At 44.2% G+C, this 21,820-nt stretch overlaps 1 pseudogene across 1 annotated transcript in view; it reads right to left on the reverse strand.

Annotated features, from left to right (window-relative positions):
• LOC146839509 (uncharacterized) overlaps nucleotides 1-21,820 on the reverse strand; it is a 343,610-nt pseudogene that overhangs the window by 272,198 nt on the left and 49,592 nt on the right. The window lies entirely within an intron of this gene.

The following is a 21,820-nucleotide window of genomic DNA, read 5'->3' on the forward strand; positions in this document are numbered from 1 at the left end:
TAATTTGGAAATAGGACCGGGGCATTCCATAGACTCTCAAGGCTTATGGCTATTATTGTACCCTTTACATGCTGTAGCCATAGAATTTTGCTAGAGGCCACTTGTACAATATTTCCTCTAACCCCTGCCGATAAGCAGATAGATCCGGGGATACCCAGATCCTCCTCCAATAAAGTATGGGGTGCGGTGCCTATTAGTCTGAGATATTTCTGGCCCCAAGGTCCAGTCTAAGTTGAATTAGAGGAGTGCTTACTGGTAAAATGACCAGCTGTTGCATAAAGGGATTTGCCACCATTTCCAATGAGATCGTACTCTGATGTCCCCATAGCTCGGCACCATAGGCAGCCGTCCCCAGGGCTTTAAGATTGTAAATTTAGATCGCTGGTAGAAGAGGGCAATACTCTGAACTGCGTGACATTTTGAGATTGTCTCCCACTACTTGCTTGGTTTTCAATCGTCGCTGTGTAAGGAGAGCTGGCCACCCCAGGTTTTCGGTAAGTGTGAGGCCTTAGTACACAAATGTACGCTCACGTTCTAGTGGGGCCCCTGCCAGAGTGAGATGTGTTGTGGTCAAAGGAATAGAATTAAGCACCCTATACTTGGTTTTACTTGCATTGATCTCCAATCCCCTCATCCTGTAGAAGCAATCAAACTGATCCAGAAGCCTCTGGAGTCCCGTCTGGATTTTGGAGATCAGTACGGTATCATCAGCAAACATGAGGGCAGGGACCCTCATGTTTGCTAATCTAGGCGCATCGTTTTCACATTAGTCCAGAAATTTAACACGGCTGTTAATGTAGAATGTAAACAGCATGGGTTCCAATACGCACACTGCCTGACTCCTCGAGTTACGGGGAAGGGATCAGTTAGCTCTCCTGCTCTGCTGTGTCTTACCTGCACAAAGTTGCTAGAATGTAGCCTGACGATGGCATCTAACAAATAGCTTGGCACTCCCATTTCAGGAAGGACCTGCCAGAGGGTTAATGTTGGTACCAGGTCAAAGGCAGAGCGCAAATCTACAAACACCACATAAAGTCGACCTCCTCCCAGTGTAACTGTTTTCCAGTACAACATTTGTAGAAGAAACGCTTCATCAATTGTGCTTGTGGACTTTCTGAAGCCCGCCTGTAGGGGTGTCAGAATCTCATAATCAACAAGCCAGTCCTATAGTCCACCTAGAGTCAGTTTACTAAAAAGCTTTTGTGTACTATCTATAAGACTTATTGGACGATAATTCGCTGGCAAGTCACGCAAGCCCTTTTTGAAGATGGGGATTATTTCGGCCCGACCCAAGTATGTGGAATGGGTGCCCCCTGCAGGATCGCCGAGTACAGTACTGTGAAATAGGCACTCCAGAGTTTAGTCTCGCTCTGGAATAGGTCACCCAGAATTATGGGTATACCTGGGGCTTTATTCGGGACGATTCCCCTTATTGCCAGTTTATTTTCTTCCACTGTAATGTCAGTGGACTTCTCTTCTTGCGCATAGGTGGTGGGCCCTTGGGTAACAATCTTGTGATTGAGCAATTGGGGAGGAAGGACATTACCCTGACAGATGCAGGTGCTGACAGGACTATAGTTGGGAGGAAGTATCCAGAGCACGAGGAGATTTTCTCTAGTCAAGGGCGTAGGAAGTGTGGGGGACGTGGGGGATATATCCCCTCCAGAATTTGGAGTGGGGTGACACAGGGGACAAGAGGTGACAAACAAATTTCCCCTCTACCACGGCCAATGGAGGGTTGAGCGAGAAGCAAGGTGCAATGATATGATTGACCCTGGTTAAGTACCAGGACCAGAAGCCTCCCATGGATACGTCTACGGTTGCTGCGACAGACAGATCAAGCCTACAGTTGTTGTCATTAAATTAGGCTGAGAGTGTCTTTGTGACAGAATCTCTGCAAATTACCACAATCTTGAAGTAGGAGTCCTGCAGCCACACATAGTTAAGTCCTTTCACAAGTGCACTGGAAGATAAACCTTCCGCTCACTAGTCTGGCTCCAAAGAGGAGATCAACAACCACAAAAGCAAAGAAACAGCTCAAGACACAGCGAGGAACAGCTGGATTCCTGATAGAGAGCACATGCAGCAACATATGGACTTGTGAGATAGACCACATCAATAGGGATAATATTCTCACGGATTAGAGTTCTCTCAAGAAGATCAACCTTATTTCACAGCAATAGCTATAAAAGTCTAGTGTGTAAGCTTAGATATGACTTTACAATATGTAGTTTGGCAGATTTCAGTTCTAGTAGTAAATCCTGCTGACACTGTATCTTTTTCTAGAGTTGGAATAATGCCCCTGCAGTGACTTCGGATCAAGAGTTGGTGTAAATAATGGCCAGCAATGAAATATTTCCATTATTGTGTCATTTGAGGTGTTGGAGACATTTGATGAGAGTTGGAATACTGAGACTTCTGGAAATGATCAAGAAACCTGTGTGTGCAGAGAACAGTTGAACTCTGGACACCAATGGCCACATGAAAAGTATAAGGAGTCAGTGAGACTGGAGGCTTGAAAAGTTACAAACTACAATAAAAGCTCTGGTAAGGACAGTAGAAGTGCGAAGAGACAAGAGGCTACAGCATGGTAAGAAAGGCGGGTTCTGTGACCTGCTGAAATCAGAACGGTCATCTTTGTGAAAATAAACCTGCAAAGGAACCAAGTGCGGTGCAATGAACAGGAGCGGGAAGCTGTCCTGAGCAGGAAGACGTCCTGACCAGAACAGCTGAACACACCCAGCAGAACACTCCACCTGGGTACTCTCAGGCAGGAGCTGTCAGGTGCAGGAGCTGGAGAAGCATTTCCTTGGGGTCTCGTGATCAGTCAGTGGTGACATGGCAGTATTACAGGCAAGCACAATACTTTCAGTGACGCCAATGCTACAGCACTTCAACTAAATAACCAGGTTACTTTCTTTGAGTAAATGACTCTTGAATTAGTAAGGTCAAGCAGTCAAGGCATGCTTTGGCACAGGCTAGAAATCAGACACAGCACAACATAGTAAACCACACACAATAAGGCCAATGTCCATACAGAGCTACAACGTGAAAGAAGAATGTGACTGTCACCAAGAGGTACAAAAAGAGCAGCTTAAAATATACAGCAGGTGCTGTGTAACCTCCTGGGGAAATACAAAGCCAAAAACATTTACTGTGTGTAGGAGCACGAATCGGGGTCTCAAATAACATTGAGTCCCATTTCCAATGATAACAACGGGGATAGCGCTTGGATGTTCTCAGAAGTCTTTAGGACTCAGTGGCTCTTCCTACGTTTGTAAACAAAACTAGTCCCTGGGAAATTGGTGCCAAATAGAAACTGGGCAACTCATTGAGCCTGACTCCCTGTTACTGTGTTTCAAGTTATAAACATTCAAAAAATCCCTCCTTGCCCACAAAAACATTTAAGACACAAAAGGACCCACCAAAGTTAGTTTTATGTCACCAAGCATCCCAGTGTCCAGTCAGAAAGTCGTTCATGGTCTCCACTGATGCCCGACAGCGACTCACAAAAGAATACCTGCCAGGTGTAAATGTTTTCTAAGATATATATACAAATGATACGGAGGGATAGATCATATTTAATTTTTGCACAAGAGTTTATTAATTACCTTGGCAAAAAAGCCTATTTCTTCTGGCAAATTTAGATAATTATATAGTGCAGGCACAAATATCCATCGGTGAGAATCCCAACGACTGGTGTACAGCGATACACACATTCATTATACAAATACAAAACTATTTTTTCTTTTACAATACAACACATATATACATACTCATGTGTGAGATAACTCAATCCAAAATCCTTTCCCCTAAAGGCATATTTTGTAAAAATGTGCACTTCTCATTGCCTAGTGCTACATCAGAAGGTAGTCCTATCAGCAAAACGAAGATATTAGTACTTCATCTTAATTTGTAATGCCAACACAACTCATGTATTTATTCCACAACAAGGTGGACTCCTCCTTTGTAAATGTGTCGACGCGTTCGCGTTTCAGCCTCCACTTTCTTTATGGCTTCCTCAGGACGGGGATATAATCTGTGGGTTCATCTGAATCAACCTGGTCTCACATATTACATAGCCGGGCGGCTTATACTCCGGCCCCACTCATCGATATAGGGCTCCTCAACACTTGTGTCTTCTCGGGTGCCCTGGGGTTCTTCGACTCCTTCGAGTAATCTCCGGTTGGCTTCTTCCTGGACCTCTTCACCGACACCGTCACCAATGAACTGGCGTTGGCACTGTATAATTTCCGGCGACATATGCACAGAATTACACGCATGGTTTGTTCTCTCAGTTTGTATGTGTACAAACTCAAATTTTAACTTTTCACAACTTGGAAAACGTTATATTTTACTTCAGCAGAATACTGAGGTAACTCTCCTGCCATGGTGGGAAGGCAAATGAATCACCCACCAATCATTGTGGTATGTAAAAGGGTGTCTCAAAGGGAAACTGGGGTAATGACAATATACACTGGGAAAATGCCATGTCACCAAAATGTAATACATTGCCACTATACGTGTTTACACTTTTTTTTTTTTTCAGATTGGGCGCTCTGTGTTTAGTTTATCAAGGCGCAGTGCTTGGTATCAAGTCAAGACATGGAGTGGTGTTTGACTAATTAGGCCCTCAACTGGTCTGGTACTCAATTGGAGATAAAGGCAGTGCTGAGTCAGTGCCCTCTATGGAGTTCACTGGAATAGGATTCTGCTGCTGTGTCTTGAAAGATTCCTGATTACAGTCGTTGTTTTTAGCGGTGGAGGAAGTTTAAGGACTGAGTTCAGTCTCTAAACTGCTTTAGAGACTGTCAAACACAAGTTTGGTCGAATATCCCTCAATGGAAAGCATTGCAGACAGACTCTCTAATCATTCTGATCCTATCAGTGTGGGGGTTCTGAGAACGTTGCTCTTCTGCTCAGCAATACAACTGAGCAACTCAAGGGATTTACTATCTCACGCTTTCTCTTTAATCTGTTTGTGGCAGCACTGAGGGGTTAGTCCACTCCTTTGGTTTAAAATGTAAGCCTATGCCGATGACACACAGCTCTTCCTTATGCTGGACCAGGATTCTGACAATTCCATCAGTCATCTGGGGTCTGCTTGACAGTCATTCATGTCCTGATGACTACTAAATGTATTCAGATGAACAGAGATAAAACAGAAGTTCTTGTCGTTAGTGGAACAACCTCAGCTGGGTTACTAACAGTTCTGTGAAGGGGTCAGGGATGTAGCGGTAATTCAAACCCAATTTTGTTCTTTAGCATAGCACTCACAAGTACTGTACCAAGAAAAGACACTATATATGTTTAAAAGTGTTTATTTCAACCGTCTAATCCTGTTGCTTAGTACTTGAGTAATAGCCACACAGAATATAATTAGAACAGCGCTCATGTATGTTACTAGCAGCAAGAATAATATGAACATTTGCAACAAGAGTGGGATGTTCCTAGGAGCTTAGCAACTGGAAGACTATTTCTATGTGCTACACTATGAGAGTTTGGATAAGCTAACTTGCCTATTGAGTTTCTTGGGACTCGGTACACTGCATACCTGTTCACATTGGAGAAGCTGTGACTATCAGACTTAAGTCGAGAACGAGTGTTCCTTTGGAAGGAAAACACACATCAGCTGGGCTTAGCTCTGCTCCTCTCTGATCGGCTCTCAGCATAGGAACGGATGCTGCAGCCGTTTGGCAGGAGGTCTTGCGATAAATTGGGGCAAAGACCTCTCTAATTCAGTAGTCAATTCAAGAGGTACATATAGTGTTAACCACTGACTTTTACTCTACAGTGGGGGACTTCCCATCAATCTGTGACATAACTGCTATGAACCAGCATGATGTAATATATGTCAAACCAGACTACATGTACGCGCAGAAGTCAGACCCCTGTGTAAGAAGCCCTCAGCAGATCCCACGGACCTCAAAAACTACTAGCCCATCTCACTCCTCCCATTCGCGGCAAAAGTCACAGAGAAAACCATCAACACACAACTAACAAGGTTCATCAAAGACAACTCCATCCTCGACCCCTCCCAATCCGGATTCTGCAGCAACCACAGTACAGAGAGCACCCTACTTGCCGCCACTGACGACATCCTCACCCTCCTCAACCAAGGTCACGCCGCAGTCCTAATCCCACTTGACCTCTCAATTGGCATTCAACACCATCTCCCACCGCACACTCGCCACCAGACTACACGACACCGGCATACAAGGAACCGCCCTCAACTGGATCCCGTGTTCCTCACCCGCAGAAGCCAAAGAATCAGACTCCCACCCTTCCTCTCCGAACCCACAGAAACCAACTGCGGAGTTCCCCAGGGATCATCGCTCAGCCCAAACCTCTTCAACATCTACATGACCCCCCCTTGCCGCCATTGTCAGACAGCACGCCTCAGCATTGTATCCTATGCCGACGACACCCAGCTCATCTTCTCCCTCACCAAGGACCCCACCACCACCAGACTCAACTTCCAGGAAGGAATGCAGGACGTCGCACCCTGGATGAGCAACAGCTGCCTGAAGCTCAACCCGGAGAAGACAGAAGTCCTCATCCTCGGAACCACCCCAACACCTGGTGGCCCACCGCCCTCGGCAAACCCCCAACCCCATGGACCACGCCAGAGACCTCAGCATCATACTCAACTCCTCCCTCTCCATGAACCGACAGGTCAACGTCGTCGCCTCCAGCTGATTCAACACCCGCCGCAACACCTTCAAATGGATTACCCAGAGTCAAGGAAGACAGTCACCCACGCACTCATAACCAGCAGATTGGACTATGGAAACGCCCTCTACGACAGTATCAACAAGTCTCTACACTACAAGCTCCAGACATTACAGAACACCGTAGCCAAACTTGTCTTCGGCATCCCTCGACATGAGCACATCAGCCAACACCTACGGAACCTCCACTGGCTCCCCATCGAGAAGAGAGTCACTTTCAAGATACTCACCCATGCTTAAAATGCCTCCACAACACAGGACCCCAATACCTCAATGAGAGAATCGCCTTCCACGTACCCAAAAGAAACCTCAGATCCACCAACCTCGCCCTTGCCGAAACCCAGTGCATCCGCAAAGCCAGAACAGGAGGAAGAGCCTTCGCCTACATCGTGGTCAAGACCTGGAACGAGCTCCTGATTGACATCAGGCAGGCTCCCTCCCTGAACGCCTTCAGGAAAACCCTCAAGACATGGCTCTTCGACTGGATGGAGCTGCTGCCTCTTCCCCCCCAGCGCCTTGAGACCCTCACGGGTGAGTAGTGCGCTTACAAATCCCTGATTGATTGATTGATGCATATTTTTCACATTCACTGTCAGATTTTGAAAGGCAGATATCATGCAGCTGGTAGCAGACTTGGGTCGCCATGTGTGGTAGCAAAGTTATTGTTTGGATGAATTGATACATTCACAAGTTCTCTGTAAGCTTATGACATAATGCATATCAGCCAAACACAGACAGGCTAACGTGTTGTGAGTTTACAATAATTGTGCATCTAGTTATCTATTTGGGGAATATTATTGTCTGTGATAACCATATAATCGTGTAAACAATGTTAAGTTAATATATGTATTTGTATTTTTGTGACTGAAGATTGTCCTAATGAGATATATGTGCTTCCAGAACGCTATATATTGAATTTTTTCTGTAAATTGAACCTTACATTGTGGAGCATGTAAATAAAACAAAATGTACTCCCCCAAAATACTTTAGAACCTTTATATGATGACTATGGTCACTCCCATTTGCTTCTGCAATTCGGTAACATGACATCTTCTAAAATAGATTGAGGGATACTACTGAATAATCGATCCAGGATTTATTACCGAATGAATGGTGAGTCCATGCAGGGGGTGAGTCTTGTGGGAATCGTCCATTTAGAATCGTTAGACCCAGTAATTACAGATCTTTTAATAAGTTCTTTCCAATTACCCCTTTTGGTCCCTCAGAGTCTTGAATTGGTGGATGGTTAGGGATCTCCCATAGATAATCCTGTTGTTGTATTAATTCATCTCTAACATATGACCACAGCAAATTCATATTGTAGTCACCTGAAATAATAATCTCAGGTTGCATATCTTCATTCAATTGCTGTTGTAATATAGTAATTAAATTACTAGCCATTGTTTTCCTCAAATAAGGATCAGGGTGAATATATATGTTTATTAATAAAAGCGATGTTGTCCTGTTTTTAACTTTATAACGTAACTTGACTATTAAACAGTTACAAATATTTAGAACTACTAACTCACTTTCAACTTTTAATTCTATTGAAGTAAAGGTTGCCATGCCCCGCAGGCTTTACCATATTTCTTTACTTTCTTAGCAGGTTTGTAATATCCCATAAAGCCTTCGAATTTAAAAGGATAGGAGGCCCAGGTCTACTGGAGAAGAATAATTTGAAAATTGCCTGATGTTGTAGTCAGATGCTCATTTTGAGACTTTGATTGTATACCTTTTACATTCCAATAGCATATATCTATCCTTTCTCTTCGATTAGATACCTCTTCCTGGACACCGTTAGATTGATTTTGTCAATCTTGGTTTACTCCATGTAGGGCTGCTGTCAGCCACCAAAATTGTAGTTCCTCCACTACTTCTCTTTTATTTTCCATAGTGAATATAGAACCTTGCCCAATTGTTTTACCAATAGGAGTTTTCAGTATTGAATATACCTGCTTGTTGTCTGACCCTTTACGTTGACCCTTGAATTTTTTGGGGGAAATAAATGGGCTTGGATAGGAGGGTTGAAGTGGCCTTGTGATTTTTATTCCCCATGTCAAAGACTTCATACTCATGTAGGATTAGGCCTACTAAGCCAGTAGAATTCCAGGATACCAATGTCAGTTCTTGGTTATCGACTTTATTGAGTAAAAATTCAATTGCTTCTATATCTTCACTTCTAATTCCTTCTAATGAGGGAATTGCCTTACACAGTTTAAGGATATTACCCCGGTTCAAGATATCATGCTTGCCCCTGGACTGGTATTTTGGTTTAAAAATTAATTGTATCCCTCCTTTATGTATCTCGTTTTTAGGTCTCGCTGAGCCCCAGCGCTTGCACTGGCTCGAAGAGACATTTTGTATGTGGGATTTTCAAAGTGCTGCTGGCTGGCCTAACGCTTGCATTCACGCGATCGTGCACGCGCGCAGCCGGCCGCCAGCAGCACTTTGAAAACTCGTGTGCGTCATCGCGATCACTTTCGCTTTCAGAGCGATCGCGATGACGCACGCGCACACACAACTCCCGCTTCTCCCCCTCCCCCACCACATTTTGCATCTCCGGCCGCTCGCGCGCGGCCAACGCTTGTTCTTCTTTTACATCATGTGAGTAAGAGTTTCATTTGTGGCCTTGTTTTAGTTTCCTTTGTTCCCGCCCCCCTCCCGTTGTCCGAGTCCCCCTTTGTTTCCGCCCCCGTCCCGTTGTCCGAGTTCCCTTTGTTTCTGCCCCCCTCTCGTCCGTTTTGTCCATCCTCCTGCCCCCTTCTGTGCGCTTGAATGTAAGGATACATCCCTGCCCACATTTTTAATAGTATCCTGTTGGGTTATGACGACAGCAACGCATCTCAGAACAGCACTGCTTCGGTCTGCTGAAGCCGAGCCTGGCACTTCAGTTCCCCTTCAGTGGATAGTGGATTCGTCTGAGCTGTCCATTAGACAGACCTCCGAAGAGTTCCGTAGAGCAGGCGAGACACTATCCCAAGGGGTGTCATATCATTTTCTAAAAGCACAATATTACATTTGCAGCTCATTTTAGATACTTAAAATATTGAAATAGTATACGCACTTTTTGCATCTCAATTTAGAAACAGCAAGTCTTACAAAAAAGTGCAGTCACAAAAAAGGACATCTACAACCATTTAGCCAGTTCCTATGAACAGCTCTAGTAGCGAGAAATTTAGTGTAATGTTTGCACGGATCGTATTTCAACAGCACTCCGCTCGCTTTCACTTTCAAGCTGCCCGCGACAATGGTGGCTGAGGTCTCGCATTTAGGAGAGTTTGAGCTATTGCCATTGTAAATGACTATAGCTAAAACTCTCGTAAATGTGAGATCTATTGTATTACAAGTGCTTTTTAAGACAGGTAATCACTCCCGGGTGGTATACACCTGCCCATGGTTCATTTCCTCTGCACTGCTAGCTGAGAGATCATCAACGCGACCTAGCCTGCTACAGAGTGCCCAAAAGAAAAACACATACAGGAGTAGGGAATTAGGGGACTGTGATTGGCTCTGCATGGTCTGCCCATTTTCTAACAGCACATTTTATTGTTTTACAAATATTCAAACAATGCATTAAAGATAATCATGATAATTATACATCAGCTCCGTAGATCATGGATAACACTAGTTTATCATCGGTACATTTCCATAGGATCACCGCTCTATCGCAGTTAATGTAGTGCACTTACTCAAGTGAGTATGTTTGTCTGAGTGTTACTAAGCCAGTAGTTGTTTTCTGGGTCTCTGATGTTTGCCTCACATCGCTTATATGAAGCTCTGATTGTGCCATTGTCTTCTACTGGGGATTATAGGCACGGGTTTAGAGTACCATGGCGTGTTATGATATAATTGCTGGCAATCACCTTTGGCCCCTTTAGCCTTCCCTTTTATGTGGTAGGCCCTTCTCTGCAGTTTAGCGGTTGGACTGCGTGTCTGCTTCTTTGTCTTTTGTAAATGCAAACACAGCCCTATCCCCTGTTGGTGCAGTCAGGTTTTCACATTCCTCTTTTAATTTCCATGCTTTGCCTTCTGTTCGTTTCAGCATTTTACATCTCCATTTGGGTAGATTGGCTGCATTGCATGCCTTCTAGTTCATTTTAAATTGCCCTTTTGGTAATTTGGGTAGGACTAGCGCTAGATCGATACATCTACTCATAACCTTTATATTCTTGGTGTGACCTCAGAAGTCTGAATGGATACACCTGCAGATAAAGGTGCAGACCTGTGAGTGAATATTTCAAATTCAATGGCTGCTATGTATCACCTTCAGAAGAATGAAAGGTTGAATTAGCCCTGTAATTTACAGAACCGAGAACACAACATGCATACACTCATGCTTGCAGGGAGTACACTAGAAGTACCTGGATAAAAGCGAGTGGCGCATTAGTTCTCTTACTAAATCTCTCATTCGTCCTCACTTCCTACCCCACCGTTCCACCCACCACTGACAATTTCACTCTCCATGTACAGGTTTATAATGGCTTGTTCCCATGCATTGCAATAGGTCTCGCATTTACTCGAGTTTGAGCTATTGACATTGCAAATAACAATGCCTTTTATTTTTGTTTTCGTTTTTAAAACATAAATAAAAGGCATTGTCATTTACAATGCCAATAGCTTAAACTCGGGTAAATGCGAGACCTATTGCATTGCAAATGCTTGTTACTTTTGAGTTCTTGATTTGTATCAAATTTGTTTTGCAGAATATTAGGAAAATGAGTCAATACCAGGTCTTGGGATTTTACTGTTTGGTTTTCTAACTTTTGGTCCCAAGTGCTTAGTATGGTCGGCTGTTGACTCTTAATTAAACTTTCCAACGTGTAATGATTCTTGCTTCCGTCAATAACCTGCTTCTGCGGTATCTCGATTTTCCACTTATTTTCCAGGGCTCCCAAATTATCTTCATCAGTCATAGTACCTTAATATTAGCTCTGTTCTTTTCTTTTTGCAATAATTCCTGTTTTGCCATCATTCTATTTCCCTCAACTTCTAGCTTGACAATTTGATATTGTTCTTCAGGTTTTGATTTTTTAGGTCGGTCTGTTAGATCATTAATGGCATTACTTACGTCTACGATGTGATCTTCAGGCGCTTTTTATTGAACAAAGGGTAAAGTGGTTTCTTACTTCTGTAACTTTATCAGGCTGGTTCTGAGTTGCTTTAATATCTTCGTTTAAATTCTGTAATCTATTTCCTATTACTGCTTTTAGAGGAGATCCAGAAATTATACTGTTTTTTACCTTATTCCTTGCTCTCCGTTGTTTTTTCTTCTGTCTTTTTGATATTTGGGGTACTGGGGATGTTACGAGAGTTGCTGATTTCTCTTCTTCTAGCTCCTCCTTCTTTATGCCAATTAAAACCATGCTATTTTGAAGGATTAAATTGTTATTTGTAGTTATTTGTTTTCTGCTACATCCTCAATCGAATAATCTTTATTTCCATTAGATTGTAAATTTCCTCTTAATTCCTTGATTATTGTATTTAATACTTCTGGAATTGTAGCAAATTTACTACTCAACGGTGCACAATTACAATCTGGATATGGTGCTACTGATTGTGCTGAGCCCATTTTACTAGGTTGTTTAATGTGGCTAGCTTCTGGTGAATTCCCGCTACTAAAGATGCCATGACATCGAGAACATCTATTTGTACCTCCATTTTATTTGATTGGTACTTTAGTGCCTCTAATATCAGTTGCGATGTTCTGAAAAGAAGGTCCCAGATTGCCCCCGAGTCCCAATTACCAGAGGCTAGTGTTCCTGGGACTTGTCTGCTTTCCATAGGGTGCTGTTTATTATTCTCACAAAAGGGGCTTCGTTGTTCTCCCTCTTTTCGAATTAACTGTGCTTGTTGCGACCTGCTGTTATGATCATTATTTTGGCAGGGTGTTCTCCAACACTGCAGATTGTCTGATTTCAAAATATAATCGTGCATATTATCTTGATTTCCATTACCCTGCTTAGGACTCTCCAGTCTCCTTTTTTAGGTCTCGCTGAGACAGCGAAAGCTGTCTCTTTGAGACATTTTGTAAGTGAGTTTTTGAAAGTGCTTCCCCTGGCATAGAGCTACAGTGCACGAGACGTGCACGTGCACAAAGCAGCCATATGGCTTTATGTCGCTCTCCCTCGTAGCCCCTCTCCGCCCCCTTCCCTGCTGCTATTTCACACCAGTTTTCCTCAGAAGTCCCGCTTCCCACCCCACCCCCCTCCCCCCACCATCGCGTCTCGTGTGTCAAAATAGCTTGTGTTTACTTCTCTCGTATGTTTGTCACTTAGGAAACCCTACCCCTTGCCATTCGCTTAAGACTTTACGTTTCCAGCTCATGGCACTGCTGTAGGTCTCGCTGAGACAGCGAAAGCTGTCTCTTTGAGACATTTTGTAAGTGAGTTTTTGAAAGTGCTTCCCATGGCATAGAGCTACAGTGCACGAGGCGTGCACGCGCACAAAGCAGCCATATGGCTTTACGTCGCTCTCCCTCGTAGCCCCTCTCCGCCCCCTTCCCTGCTGCTATTTCACACCAGTTTTCCTCAGAAGTCCCGCTTCCCTTCCCACCCCCCTCCCCCCACCATCGCGTCTCGCGTGTCAAAATAGCTTGTGTTTACTTCTCTCGTATGTTTGTCACTTAGGAAACCCTACCCCTTGCCATTCGCTTAAGACTTTACGTTTCCAGCTCATGGCACTGCTTTTTCCCCGGGTCTTAATTGTTGCACACTTGCCGATGCCGGTCTCAGTGACACCTTCTCTGCTCCTCATTCTGTCCACCGAGGCCTCTAGTGTCAGTGGTCTATTTTTTCTGTGCGTTTAGTGAGGACGGACGATGAGTCACAGAGACCCGCCTGAAGGGCAGCGTCACCCTTCCTCGCGCGGTGAAACGTCCTCGCGCGGTGAAACCTGTTATTGCTCGAGAAACGAGGGTAGACTTGTTAATATATGCGGTGCATTCCTCTCGAGAGAGCCCCCCCGTCAGTGGAGGATTCCACGAGTGAGAACATTCAAAGTTCAAACATGTCGTAAGAAGTTGTGTTCTTAAGAAATAGAGCCATCGGCTTTTCAAATAGAGCGATAATAGGATACAGAGATAAAGCAAAGCAGACTTTTATTATTGTTTACTAGACGCTTGTATTTTGTAAAATAATCTCGCTGTGGTCTTGTCGGTTTTAATTTTAACATGTGTTCCAATTGTCCGCACACCAACAATCCATAAATCACTCAAGCCAATTAATTGAGAAGGTTTTTGAGTCTGAGAATGTTTTGGTCGAGCAGTGTGGTGGTATTTTTTTTTCCGGGATCAAAAACATATTTTTCTGTCAGTACGCATGGAGGGTAAAAGCAACAGAATGGCTGTTTTCCCTTGCACTTTTTCTTTGTTCGGGAAGCCAAGTTAAATAAACATGTTTTTCTAAGCCTTTCTGTGGTGAAAGCTGTGACCGATGACGCAGCTGAAACGAAGGCCATTTGCCCGGGCGCCATACCTTTTGTCTGGGCCGGGCTGCATGGCCCTGCTCACTGAGGGCTGTGGCGGCGCTAGCTTTCGTACAGATGCCCTACGAGACAAGAGTCTTTTCAAAGCGAGTGACAGCAAAAACTTTCGGAAGTTTAATGAGGATTCCCGGAGGCCTGGGTCCTTTCATCAGTGATATTTGATGGACAAATAGACCCAATGCAAGGACAAAAATTCTATGGCTCCTGCGCGTCTGCAATAAGGAAATCGGCCTCCTCGACAATAGGGTTAATGGCACTCTCGCCCCTGTGAAAGCCATAATGTAATAGTAAACTAAATGAAGAGGGCGTTCTTTACACTTGCCAAATGCTCCTCTGCTTATTCAGCTTTTTCAGCAGACCTAAGGGTGAGAAAAGACAACAAGTAATCATATTATCGAGGCCTTTCATTTTCTTACACTCTGTTGGTCCTGCTCTCCTTCGCCCCCAATGCATAATGTTATAATAGCCAACAATTGGACATGGCATCATTCAATTCAAAAAGGCAGCTGCAGGTAAACGGCAAGCATGCTAGTGGTGAGTGAAGTTTGTTTTCCGGGTCATTGTTCATGCTATCGATATAGCTAGCTAAATCGGATTGTTTTTTTTTTCTAAAACTGGCCATCTAGTACCAACTTTTTTTGGGCATGCACTTCCGGCCTTTCACTGGAAGATTGTTGTAGCACTTATTGTGAGGAGGCCTATCTCCGAATGTTCCATTTAGATTTTTCCAATTTTCTACCGCCATATGTGATTTTAGAATAAATATATATTGCTGGGTACTATCTAGCTTCTTGAACTATGCATCAGGGTCGCAGACAGCCCTAGAAAAAGTCTGCACAGATAGACAAATATAAAAAATTCACAACACAGATAGAAAAGATCCTTACAGATAGCGAACAGGAAAATAAATGGACACTAATATGCGAAATGATTTGTAAGTCATCCCCTCATCACTCAAGTTATTCAATTTACTTTTGAAAAAGGAGCCAGTGTTTCTGAGCTCATCTACACCGAGTACCAGTCTCCGTTCTTCTGGGGCGTTGACGCTTCTGTTAATTGCACATGACTGCACCTCTCATGCACTTTATTACCCACCAAAACAGACGAGAGGCAGTATCCAAAATTAATATTTTTTATTATAGAGTAATGTGACAGCAGTAAAGAGCCAACACGTGTTTCACAATATTTATTGTATCATAAAGGCCATATAGACAGTTATAAATCACTACAATAAAAGAAGAACAAGCATTTGCAATGCAACAGGTCTCGCATTTACGTGAGTTTTAGCTAATGGCATTGTAAATGAAATGCCTTTTATTTATGTTTTTTTTTTTTAAACATAAATTTAATGCATTGTCATTTACAATGCCAACACCTTAAACTCTGGTAAATGCGAGACCTATTGCATTGCAAATGCTTGTTGTTTCATATCATTCAAAATTATATTAGTATTTATTTGAAGAGATTGTGATAAGTTATTGGTTCCAATTGTTTTATGCGGATCAACTCCTATAATGGGGCTACATTGATATACCTGGTTTGTTTAAGTTAAGGGCATAGGTTCCACTCCAGAGTTTGCATTTTTAATTTTTACTGATACTTCAATTGGAAGTGGTGCACCCGATGACAATAACTGTTTAGCAACTCCTGACAATAACTCAGATGAACTTAAGTCCCCAGGTTGCAAATGTGAGGTTAAGGGGACAGTTAACATTTCCAAATCAGTTATTTGCCCCCATTGATTGGCCGATTCTTTCTTTATTTTAGGTATTTGATCCACTTCATATTGGTCAGGCGCACCTAATCCTTGATTTGATCTTGTTATTCTTGCCTCACTTAGCGGTTTAATTGGAGTTTGTAGTTTACATGAATCTGGTTGTATAGTTAACATGGCTCCCATTGGATCCTTCATGAAGTCAAACTTATTTGGAGTTTCTTTGGTTTCCCAAATATTCGTATCATTGGGGATATTAACAGCTGATTTTTCCCTTCCAGTTTTACTTCCATTTTATTTAGAGATGTTGAGGGTTGGAGTTGTTTTTTTCCCCTCTAAATGGGGGGGTACAAGATGGCCTCTCCTTGCCTGATCGCATAGTTCCCCCAACCTCTTACAGGGTAAAAAACTCCTTTCAAATACCTTTAGGTCTGGGCACATTTTTGAAAGGGGCCTGCACCTCAAAGGGCTCAATTTCCCTCCCGTAATCCAGATCAATCCACAAGAGCCCCTCAGGAAGTCTGCACGAAATCCACGCTGATGCGTTATGCTGACCGGACGAGCCGGGCTCACCAGATGAGATTACAGGCTGCACCCGAACCTAGTCGGCCCACCTCCGCGGTCCACACGCGCTCTCGCTCAGCAGCCACCAACTATCGGCGGCCACTCTCTTTCTTGCTTCCTGTGATCCCCACAAATCAACTCCAAGTGCCAGACCCAGGCTCTAGACCAAAATCCAACCAAGCACAGGTGAGGGCAGTCAAAGAAATGGCAAGCTGCGAGGGTCGGCGGTAGATGGAAGCAGATTTACTCAAGAAAATCAAACAACTAAAACAAATTCCTCACCGCCTCACCACCATTCACTCGCTCGTGTTGCTCACTCAAGTTGCTCCTGCAAGCATGTCCGCCTCGTTCTCCTCTTCCCGCGGCTCCAGACGTCGAAGCCAGCAGGCTCTAGTTATCACGGGTGCAACGCGGAACCGGCATCGTCTATCAATGAACGGCAGCAATGACGGGAATGGCTATTCTAAGAACTCTGAGAAATATCTCCTGCGGAGCTCCAACACGCCGCCGCACTACACACTCCGCTGCTTGCCGCTGCCTGCTGCTCCTCCTGCCGCTCTCTTCACCGCTTCACTGCCTCTCTGCCTTTCTAGGTCGCTGCCATGCTCCCACTGCTCCTTGCTGAGTCAGAGAACCGCTGACTCATCGAATGGAACTGGAACTAAGTGCAAGCAGTACAAGCTTTCCTCCCTCATCTAATGTTATATAATCAAACATTGAAAAAAGGTTAACAATTTTCAGTTTTGGTTCTTCGTTCGAACATACTTGATTAATTTTTATTTATTAATTTTAATATTATTACATTTTGTGAAAACTATTGAAGACCGCCTGAGTAGGCCTTAGGTTAAGAACCACTTCTTCAGAGAACTAATTAGGGAGGGACAATACATATAAAAGAGAGTCAAACAACGATCCACAAAATTAAAGATAGTCGACTAAGTGTATTCAATTAAATTAGGACTTTCCATCATTGACACTGAGAACACCTGGATTTTCTTGCAAGACTGGAGACTACCCTTGTGCTATAATAAAGCAGCTTAATCACAGAAAAAGCATGAACAATTGGTTTGCAATGGAAAGTTTTGAAAGTGGAAGCTGAAACCAATTAGCAGCTCTCAGAATGTTCTGTTGTTGCAAACGTTTAGGAAGCCACGAACCCCTAGAGGAATGACCCCATGAAACAGGTTCTATCAATTCTAGATTGTTTCATGTGTCGTGTAGTACCTAGGAATCGCCATGACCTGCCCATTTTGGATGACCTAAACTGAGGGCTTGGAGTCCCAACTGCTTTCGAACACCCCCAAAGGATATGTCAGCCATTAGACGAGCAAGCTCTACAGTGCCACTACCACCACGCTGTATTCCACAGTGGTGCATAGTAGTCTCTGGCAACCACTGAACATGACAACCCTGATTCCTCAGGGACCCGTGGTAAGCAGTACAATACGTTTCGCTCAGACACTCGTGCTTGCTTTCTCTCAGAAAATACACATGATGGCGATTACAAATTTTCAATAAGAATTTATTGGTCCAGTGTCAGCTTTGTGTAAAACATATGTGCTGCAACAATCAGGAGACATAAGCATACGAAAGAGATTGCTAGTACCAATGTAGTAAATCGTAGATACATTTCTACCATAGTGCTAATGAGATGAACATAAGCAGTTCAGATAAAAAAAGTAGTTTGCCTAAGTGTACCTGGCCTAGCCTGGATGTGTATATGCATATGCATATATGTAGCCAAGAAACCCCTAGGGATGAACCAACCCCTTCACCTGATGGTTGAGAATGAAGGACCCCGTCTCTGCCTCGAGGATGACAGCCCGCAAGGGATGTCAGACCGCTGCGTGTCGAAGATATAGCATGCAGGGCCCGTGTCAGTTTGGAAGGAATTCTTCTCTGATTTGTAGGGGGAGTGAGGGTCTTTTATACTAAAGTGGTCACTCCAGGGTTTTTTCTACAATCGATATGTTTCTAAAACAATCATGGGTGTTTTGAAAATAATCATAAATGTTTTGAAAACAATCACCAATGCTTTTCTAAAAAAGTGCGATCATGCACAGCTGGCTGTTGGCCAAGGATGAAAAAAAAAGTGGTGACCCTTATACATAATAAATCTGCCTTGCCTGGGGACATGTTTATGTACGTCAGGTACAGGTATTCTGATAAAAGACTAAGATCCTGGGGTCGAAGAGACAAGAACAAGCTATTAGGTAAAAGGTCACCTGTTTAGAATCGTTATAGTCATGTGGATGGGATAATGTATGTAACATGGGGTATACATAATTGGACTACCCTAAAAAACATGACACATGGACCACGTAACCCATCTGGAAAGAGTAGCAGAGGATACAGGACAATGAAGTTTCCTAAAGTAAATAAGGATTTGAGGATCAAGCGTTCTGAGACCGATGTTCAAGCTTCCTATTCTGTAAGGCATCTAGCTACACAGAGATTTGGCCGCACAAGAAAGGCAGGATAACCCACTGGTGTTGAAAATGTTTTGTAGAGCTGGAAATTGAGAACAGAATTTCAGGAGAACACTGCCTAGCCGATAAATCTATAGGATTGGTGTCTGAAAAGCAAAATTATGGTAAATTTTGCTGATAGACCTTTCAGAGAGAGATCGGGATTCTCAGGCCCGGCATTTAACACAATAAAGACTAGGTGTGTTCAACATTCTGTAAGACTTACATGAAGATGCTAGGTAGCTTAATATATTTGCTACAATAGTGACAGTGCCACCGCGTTTAATTTAGCGTGTCAATTTGACTGAATTGTAACTGGTCATTGTGATCTGTAACATTTTAATATCAACACATAATTAGTGAATACTCATGCCCTTCTTTCTGCAGCTCCTGCGTCTCATAATGATGGCGAGAAACAGATAGGATTCCAGGTAGTAGGTGGATACTATGACCCCACAGTTGGAAGCAAACAGAGAGGATCCAAGGTAGAAGGTAGACACTATGGCACCGCAGTCAACAGCAAACAAACGGGATACCAGGTGGACACTATGACGCTGCAATAGGAAGCAAACAGATGGGACCCCAGGCAGAAGGTGGGTATAATGATGCCGCAGTCAGCAGCAAACAGATAGGTTCCCAGGTAGAAGGTGGGCACTATAATGCCGCAGTAGGAAGCAAACAAATGGGATCCCAGGTAGGAGGAGGACACTATGACGCCGCAGTTGGCAGCAAACAGATATGATCCCAGGTAGAAGGTGGACACTAGGACGTTGCACTCAGCAGTAAATAGATAGGATCCCAGGTGACACCGCAGTCTGCAGCAAACAGATAGCATCCCAGGTAGAAGGTGGACACTATGACGACGTAGTCGGCAGCAAACAGATAGGATCCCAGGTAGGAGGTGGACACTATGACGCCGCAGTTGGCAGCAAACAGATAGGATCCCAGGTGGAATGTGGACACTACGATGCCACAATCGGCAGCAAACAGATAGGATCCCAGGTAGAAGGTGGACACTATGATGCCGCAGTACCGATAGGATCGCAGGTAGAAGGTGGACACTATGACATCACAGTTAGCTGCAAACAGTTAGGATCCCATGTAGAAGCTGGACACTATGACGCAGTAGTCGGAAGCAAACAGATGGGATCCCAGATGACGCTGCAGTCTGCAGCAAACAAATAGGATTCCAGGTAGAAGGTGGAAACTATGCTGCCGCAGTCGGCAGCAAACAGATAGGATACAAGGTAGGAGGTGGCCACTAGGACGCTGCAGTCGGAAGCAAACAGATGGGATCCCAGATGACGCCGCAGTCAGCAGCAAACAGATAGGTTCCCAGGTAGAAGGTGGGCACTATAATGCCGCGGTAGGAAGCAAACAAATGGGATCCCAGGTAGGAGGAGGACACTATGACGCCGCAGTTGGCAGCAAACAACTATGATCCCAGGTAGAAGGTGGACACTATGACGTTGCACTCAGCAGTAAATAGATAGGATCCCAGGTGACACCGCAGTCTGAAGCAAACAGATAGCATCCCAGGTAGAAGGTGGACACTATGACGCCGTAGTGGGCAGCAAACAGATAGGACCCCAGGTGATGCCCAATCGGCAGCAAACAGATAGGATCCCAGGTGGAATGTGGACACTATGATGCCACAATTGGCAGCAAACAGATAGGATCCCAGGTAGAAGGTGGACACTATGATGCCGCAGTACCGATAGCATCGCAGGAAGAAGGTGGACACTATGACATCGCAGTTAGCTGCAAACAGTTAGGATCCCATGTAGAAGCTGGACACTGACGCAGCAGTCGGAAGCAAACAGATGGGATCCCAGATGACGCTGCAGTCTGCAGCAAACAAATAGGATCCCAGGTAGAAGGTGGAACCTATGCTGCCGCAGTCGGCAGCAAACCAATAGGATCCCAGGTAGAAGGTGGACACTATGACGCCGCAGTCAGCAACAAACAGATAGGATACAAGGTAGGAGGTGGCCACTAGGACGCTGCAGACGGAAGCAAACAGATGGGATCCCAGATGACGCTGCAGTCTGCAGTAAACAAATATGATCTCAGGTAGAAGGTGGCCACTAGTTGAAGAGTTCCTTGAAAGTACATTTCCCTGCTAAATTGTCTAACAAGCATTGGCAATGTGCTGCGCCCCGCACTTACACAGATATTCCCCTCACGCTACACTAACAATACATGCTGAAAACTTGCACATACTCACCCTGCACTCACGAAGCACACTCCTCAACCAAGACTTATAAAGACTCACCGCTTACCCTACATTCACACAGACACATTGCTCACCCTACATCTAGGCACTTTACTTACCCCGCATTCAGATGCAGTCATAAACACACAGAAATGCTGCAGTCACAGGCACATTATTCACTGTACACACACTTTGACGCATTGCTTATCCTACACTAACACAGACACATGACTCGCCATACATTCACACAGGCACACCACTGCTTATACACCCTGCAAGCAATCCTTTCACCCTGATCTCCCTATGCAAAGCACTGACATTACTCACACTGCACCCATTCAGGCAAACCATTCGTATAGTCAAAGGTACACCCCAACACTGCATTCACAATACACACTATTCAACCTGCACTCAAAATACACTTCGCTCGCCCAGCACAGACTGAATACTTCCTCGTTCTTACAAGGCACACTGCTGATCCTACATTCACACAGTTCACCCTGCACTTATCAAGCAGGTAATTAAAAGCAAACCTATCAAACTATGGGAAGATATACTTACAAAAAGAAGAGATTGTGCAGGGACGGGGATTCCCTGGACGGACACCGGTAAAAAAGGGAATTGGGGCTAAGAGAGCTGTGCAAAG

Source organism: Triturus cristatus, chromosome 4_1, assembly GCF_964204655.1.
Source record: "Triturus cristatus chromosome 4_1, aTriCri1.1, whole genome shotgun sequence".
Classification (NCBI taxonomy): domain Eukaryota; kingdom Metazoa; phylum Chordata; class Amphibia; order Caudata; family Salamandridae; genus Triturus; species Triturus cristatus.